Here is a 6,000-nt window from a genome sequence, read left to right on the forward strand (position 1 = left end):
AATGTAAACTTGCCATATGTAAGTGCCCGAAGGAGAGCACTCAGGAGGGTGTGTTGGGTTTCCCCGTGGACATGAAATTGAGCCCTGATCTGAAAGCTGTGTGGGCTGTTAACCAGGCAAAGCAGAGTGGGGAGAGTATATGCAAAGCACCTGAGGCAGGAGGAAGTGGGAAGCATGGAAAGAACTGGAAGAGAGCCACTGGGGCTGAGGTAGAGAGCGAGGAAGAGCATGGAAGCAGGTAAGCCTGGAGACTTTGATAGGAACTAAATCAGGGAGACCTAACAGCTCATTTTAAGGATTTTTTATTTATTTTAAGAGTTTAAGGAAGTCATTATAAAGTGTTAAGTAGAGAAGGTAGAGTATAGTGAAGGTGGAGGAGGAGGAGTGAAAGGGTGAGGGGTGACATGATTTGGGATTGGAAATCATCATTCTAACTATGATAAGAGGAATAATTTAGAAAGAAACAAGAACTCATGCCCGGACTCTTGGAGTCCAAGTGGGAAGTGATAATTCTTGGATAAGAGTAATAGAAGTGAATTCAGGGGAGAATATGGATGTGAGAGATGGCAGTAGGTAAAATCCACCAGACATGTTGACGGACATGGAGGATGAGGGAGAGAGAGAGAGAGAGTGGCAAGGTTTCTCAGGTTTCTGGTTTGCATGATTGGATGGATGGTGGTACCATTCACAAGGAGAGGGAACGGTGGACAAGAACTATTTGAATCTGCAGACTTGGAGCTGAGGGGAGAGGTCCAAGTTTAAGGTTTGGAGTACAAGGGGATGGGATTAAGTAGGGAAGAGAGTATCATAGAGAAGACAGGCTGAAAATGAGTCCTGGGGAACACAACATGAAATGGCTGGGAGAGGAGGCTGAGCCAGAAAAAAGACTGGAAAGGAGCCACTGAGAGACAGGAGAAAACCCAGGAGAAGGTTACATCACCCCAGCAAAGGGAAGGAGATCCTGGCTCACAGTGTGCAATGCTGCCGAAAGGTCAAGTGAGGTGAAGACTGAAAATAACCATTCGTTTTAGCAACATGGAAGTCACCGGTGATCATAACAAAAGTGACTTCAGAAGAGTGTTCAGAGCAGAATCCACATGGAGAAGAGTGGGAGGAGCGAGAGCTGAGGAAGCAGAGCTGGTGGAGATAACTTTTCAAGAGTGTGTTGCTCTGAAGGGGGAGAGTGAGCTGGGACAGTAACTACAGGGGAATGAGTAGAGGGGAGTTCTTGTTTTTAGGGGGAACATTTGGACGTGGAAATGGTCTGGGTGGGAGGGAGAAAGTCAAAGGTGATGGGATAAGGTTTCTGAGAAGCAGGAGGGGATGGACTCCCTAGCCTAGGTGGACAGACTGGCCTGGGAGGAGGAAAAGAGGAGAGCATGGGACACTGCAGGGCCTGGACTTCCCTCTGAGGACTTCAGTTTTCTTGGCAAAGTAGGGGACTTGACTTGTAAGAGGGGCTACTTGCTGTGAGTGGAGGGAATGACAGGGTGGCCCTGAGGGATTTGAAATTTTGAGAAACACCAATGTATTCTTTTCCTAGAGCTGCTGTAACAAAGTCCCACAAACTGGGTGGCCTAAAACAACAGAAATGTATCCTGTCCCTGTTGTGGAGGCTGGAATTCTGAACTCAGGATGTCAGTGGAACCGTGCTCCCTCTGAAGACTCCAGGAGAGAGCTCTTCCTTGCCTCTTCCTAGCTTTGGCGGTGGTTGGCAATGCTTGCTGTTCTTGGCTTGTAGCCCCTGCCTCCATCATCATGTGGTCTTCTTCCCACTGTGTGTGTCTGTCTTCACATGGTATTCTTAGAAAGACACTGACTGGATTTAGGACCCCTTATAATCCAGTCTGATCTCATTTTATTCACATCTGCAAAGACGCTATTTTCAAATAAGGTCACATTCACAGATACCAGAAGTTAGGGCTTGAACATATCTTTTGGGGAGGCGTAATTCTATCCATTATCATTAAGACATTTGGAAATGGTTGTAGAGAGGGAGAGAAATGGAGAAATGTCCCAGCATGCCCAGCTTTGTCACGGGCCCATGGGGACTGGTGAAGATAAACCAATAGTGAGAGTATGCTGCAGCATCAGCTGCTCTCCCACTTGCTCCTCTCTGCTCACCGGCATCCTTGGGCACAGCTGGGGCACCTAGCCCTCTCCTGCTGCAGGGCAGTTTTCTCTCCCACAAGAACAGAACCTTGTGACCTCTCTTGACTCCTCCTCCCTTCCTGCCTCAGCCGCCATCTCTGCCTCCCATTCAGTCCCTTTCTCTGCCCGAAGGTACATGAAGAACTCTTGCAGACAGGAACTGCAGAGCTGGCCCCACAGCACCAGAGATGTCACAGAAGAGCAGAATTCCAGCCCTCCATGGCACATGGGCTATATCTGCACTATTTTGTTCAGAGCTCCAAGAAGCAGGTGCATTGGGATTTTCACCAAAGAACGAAAGGAATAAACCCATCTCCCTATTTTTTAACCCCCCAGAAGAAGGCTTATTCTCTCCTTTCTGGAATGTCAGGACCAGTGTCATTTTGTCCAGGCTGCATTGACCTCTTTGCTGGACCCCGGGCATGGGGAGCCCTTGCTGCTTCTCAACCCACCAGTGCTGAGCTCCAGGGGTATTTGCCTTGCAGGTCCAAGGTGATAATATAAACACCGCAATTCCTCTGAAAACTGGCTGGAACCTCCTCCAGGGAGGAAGCATTGCTCATGGGCTGGCCAGGCTCCCAAACATCACACACAGCAACCTGGAGCTCCAACTTAACACAGCTTGGGGCAGGTCCTCAAATGACCTTCCGTTTCTTGTCTGCCCATCTGAGAGGACCATTCCATTACAAACAACATTCCTTTGATAAAAGTGGTTACACATTGTAAACATCAATGAGCCAGGAACATTCTCCGGTGCAACAGGATTCTGATAAAGCAGTCCTATTTTGCAAAACCTTCCAGTGTGAAACATCCTCCCCACAGCAAGCAGGGAAATTCCTGGGATGCCACAACATTGGGCAGAGTGTCCAGGGCCCCAGGGAAGGAGCAGAAAGTCTAGAGGTGGAGCTCCCATTGTGGGTAGAGGGACCTGAGTTTTCAATCATCTGTTCGTCAGTCACTCACTCAACAAATATTTGCTGAACACGTCCCAAGCGCCAGGCTCTGATGGAGTCACTGGAAACGCAGTGTTTTCACATGACTGCAAAGCTCCCCTGACTTTCAAAAAGCAGCAAGGATTTCCTCTCCTCACAAGTCCAGGTTGACAGTTGGGTGCAATGTCCACACACTTCTCTACCTCACTTGCTCTGTGAGTCTGGATGTGTTCTTCTTCCTCTCCAGCTCGCTGCGCCCTCATTCTGTTGGCTTTTCTGTGGTCGCTCTCTGTTTGCAGGTATCTCTTCTTGAGCCTGTTTCTGGGTCTCTCAGTCTCTATTCTTCAAGTCTCCCTTTGTGTTACCAAGTGCTTCCCGGCCCAGCCACTCTACCTCTCCATCAGTCTGCCCTTCTTCCAATCAATTCATCCCCATTTTTTTCTCCTTCCCTCTTCTGTTTCTTCTCCTTAAGTGACTGTTGATATAGAACTAAATACATTTTTCTTAGGTTTGTGGAATAGACTTTCACATTCTCTGGTGTTAAGTTCTAAAATTCATTGAAAAATGTTTGCATTCTTTAGTGTTGTCTGAATTTCTTGTAAGAGTATGTGTAATTCTTTAAAACTGTTTATTAAAATACGATGCCTGTATTAGTCCATTTTCATCCTGCTGTGAAGAAGTACATGAGACTGGGTAATTTATAAAGAAAAAGAGGTTTAATGAACTCACAGTTCCACATGGCTAGGGAGGCCTCATGGCAGAAGGCAAAGGAGAAGCAAAGTCACATTTTACATGGCCACAAGCAAGAGAGTGTGTGCAGGGGAACTGCCCTTTATAAAACCATCAGCTCTCGTGAGACTTACTCACTATCTTGAGAACAGCACGGAAAAACCCACCCCCATGATTCAATTACCTCTCACTGGGTTCCTCCCATGACACATGGGGATTACGAGAGCTACAATTCAAGAAGAGATTTGGGTGGGGACAAAGCCAAACCATATCAATGCCCGTGGAAAAAAGTGCCCATGAAATGCCATAAACATGCCATGCAGAGCTCCAAGAATCTCGCTGACTGAACACACTTGTGTAGCCACATCTCGGACTAAAAGTTGCTTATGTTGCCTTTCAATATTCTCCCCCACATGTGTCACCACTGCCCTGACTTCTCTCAGCATGGACTCCTGTCTGATAAAAGACCAAATCCCTGGTTTTGTATGTTATGGAAGTAAAATGCAGTCATATGGATTATTAGTTCGTGTCTAGCTTCTACTGTTGCTCAGGACTTCACTCACTTTGCTGCATGTAGGCATGGACTCTTCATTGTCTTTGTGAGGTGGTGGCTATTGTGGGGCTATCCCGCAATTTACTTTCTTTTCAGTTGTTAATAGGTATTAGGGTAGTTTCCATTTGCAGCTGTTACAAATACACTGCTGTTAAAATTCATGTACATGTCTTTTGATGGCATGTATTACTGTTATAAGCAGGAAAGAAAAAAAGAAAACTATTTCCATTTGGAAAGATGGGCATGGCCAAGTGGGATGTTTTCATAAAAGGGCTCTGGAGTATGAGACAGAACACGAGTCTTCCTTCTGGCTTCTCTGTTCTCTAGTTCTACAACTTTAGGCCAATCAGTTAACCTCAGTGAGTTTCAGTTTTCTTATCTGTAAAATATGAACAGTAATACCTGTCATTGGTAGGCATTACTGCCTCACAGGGTAACTGTAACAATCGAACGAGATGATGGATATGAGGAAAAAAATTTTTAAGGTGTCATGCAAAAAATAATGACCAGGTGTGGTGACTCATGCCTATAATCCTAATGCTTCGAGAGGCTGAAGCAAGAAGATTGCTTGAGCCCAGGAGTTCAAGACGAGCCTGGGCAACATAGTGAGACCCTGTCTCTACAAAACTAAAATGAAATAAAAATTAGTCAGGCATGGTGGCATGCACCTGTAGTCTCAGCTACTTTGGAGGCTGAGGCAGGAGGATTGCTTGAGTCCAAGAGTTCAAGGCTACAGTGAGCCATGATCACGCAACTGCACTCCAGCCTGGGCAACAGAGCAAGACCCTGTTAAATAATAATAATAATGTCTTTATTTCTCTTATTACAGAAAAAATTAACAGCAACAATGTGATGCTCCTGACTCATCTGTTTTAGAATTTTGAACTTGTGACTTTCATTAGACATGAGAGCTCCCGAATCCCTGATCCACTGTGGGCCACAAAAGAGAAATGTCTCAAAATGTCCAATCTCCAAAGGTCTATGTTTTGCATGAGCAAGTGGGAACATGTGGCCTGTGCCATGTTTTTCCCCTTCCAGGTGGCCCTTGGCTCGCATTAGCTGAGGGCTCCTGGTCTAGATGAGCAACAGAAAAACCCACCGAATGAGCTGTAAGGGACCTTGGGGTAGACTCCGACCCCTCAAGGGAAATCATGTACCCACAAAGGATGCACAGAACACCAGGTCTGGACCTGTCTTCAGACACCAGCCAGCGCCTCATCCTCTACCTTACACTGCCCAACCTCATATAGCAAGGATCTGATGACAGTGTGGGCAGGAGACAGGAGTCCATGTCTGCTGACCATCAGAGCCAATCTAAGACTCTTCACTCTCTGCCAGCATGGATCATCTGTTAGTTTATGGAGGCTGTTGGAGTCTACACACTGGTGAAGATAGGCAGGGCACCCTCCCACCCAAGTTCTTCCTCCCCATCCACCCAAAGCAAACCTCATGTCCTGAGGCTCATGCTGTGAAATGTGTTGTTTCCTCAGGCCTCACCAGGATGGTTTCTACAAGGTGAGACCTCAAGCAGCCAGCCCACAGATTCTTTGTGAGCACCCACCACACTGGCAGCCCTGTCTCAGTGCTCTGGGGATACAAAGCTACAGGCTCCCTGCCCTTGGGGCACTCCCACCT

This window comes from Symphalangus syndactylus, chromosome 21, assembly GCF_028878055.3.
Source record: "Symphalangus syndactylus isolate Jambi chromosome 21, NHGRI_mSymSyn1-v2.1_pri, whole genome shotgun sequence".
NCBI lineage: Eukaryota > Metazoa > Chordata > Mammalia > Primates > Hylobatidae > Symphalangus > Symphalangus syndactylus.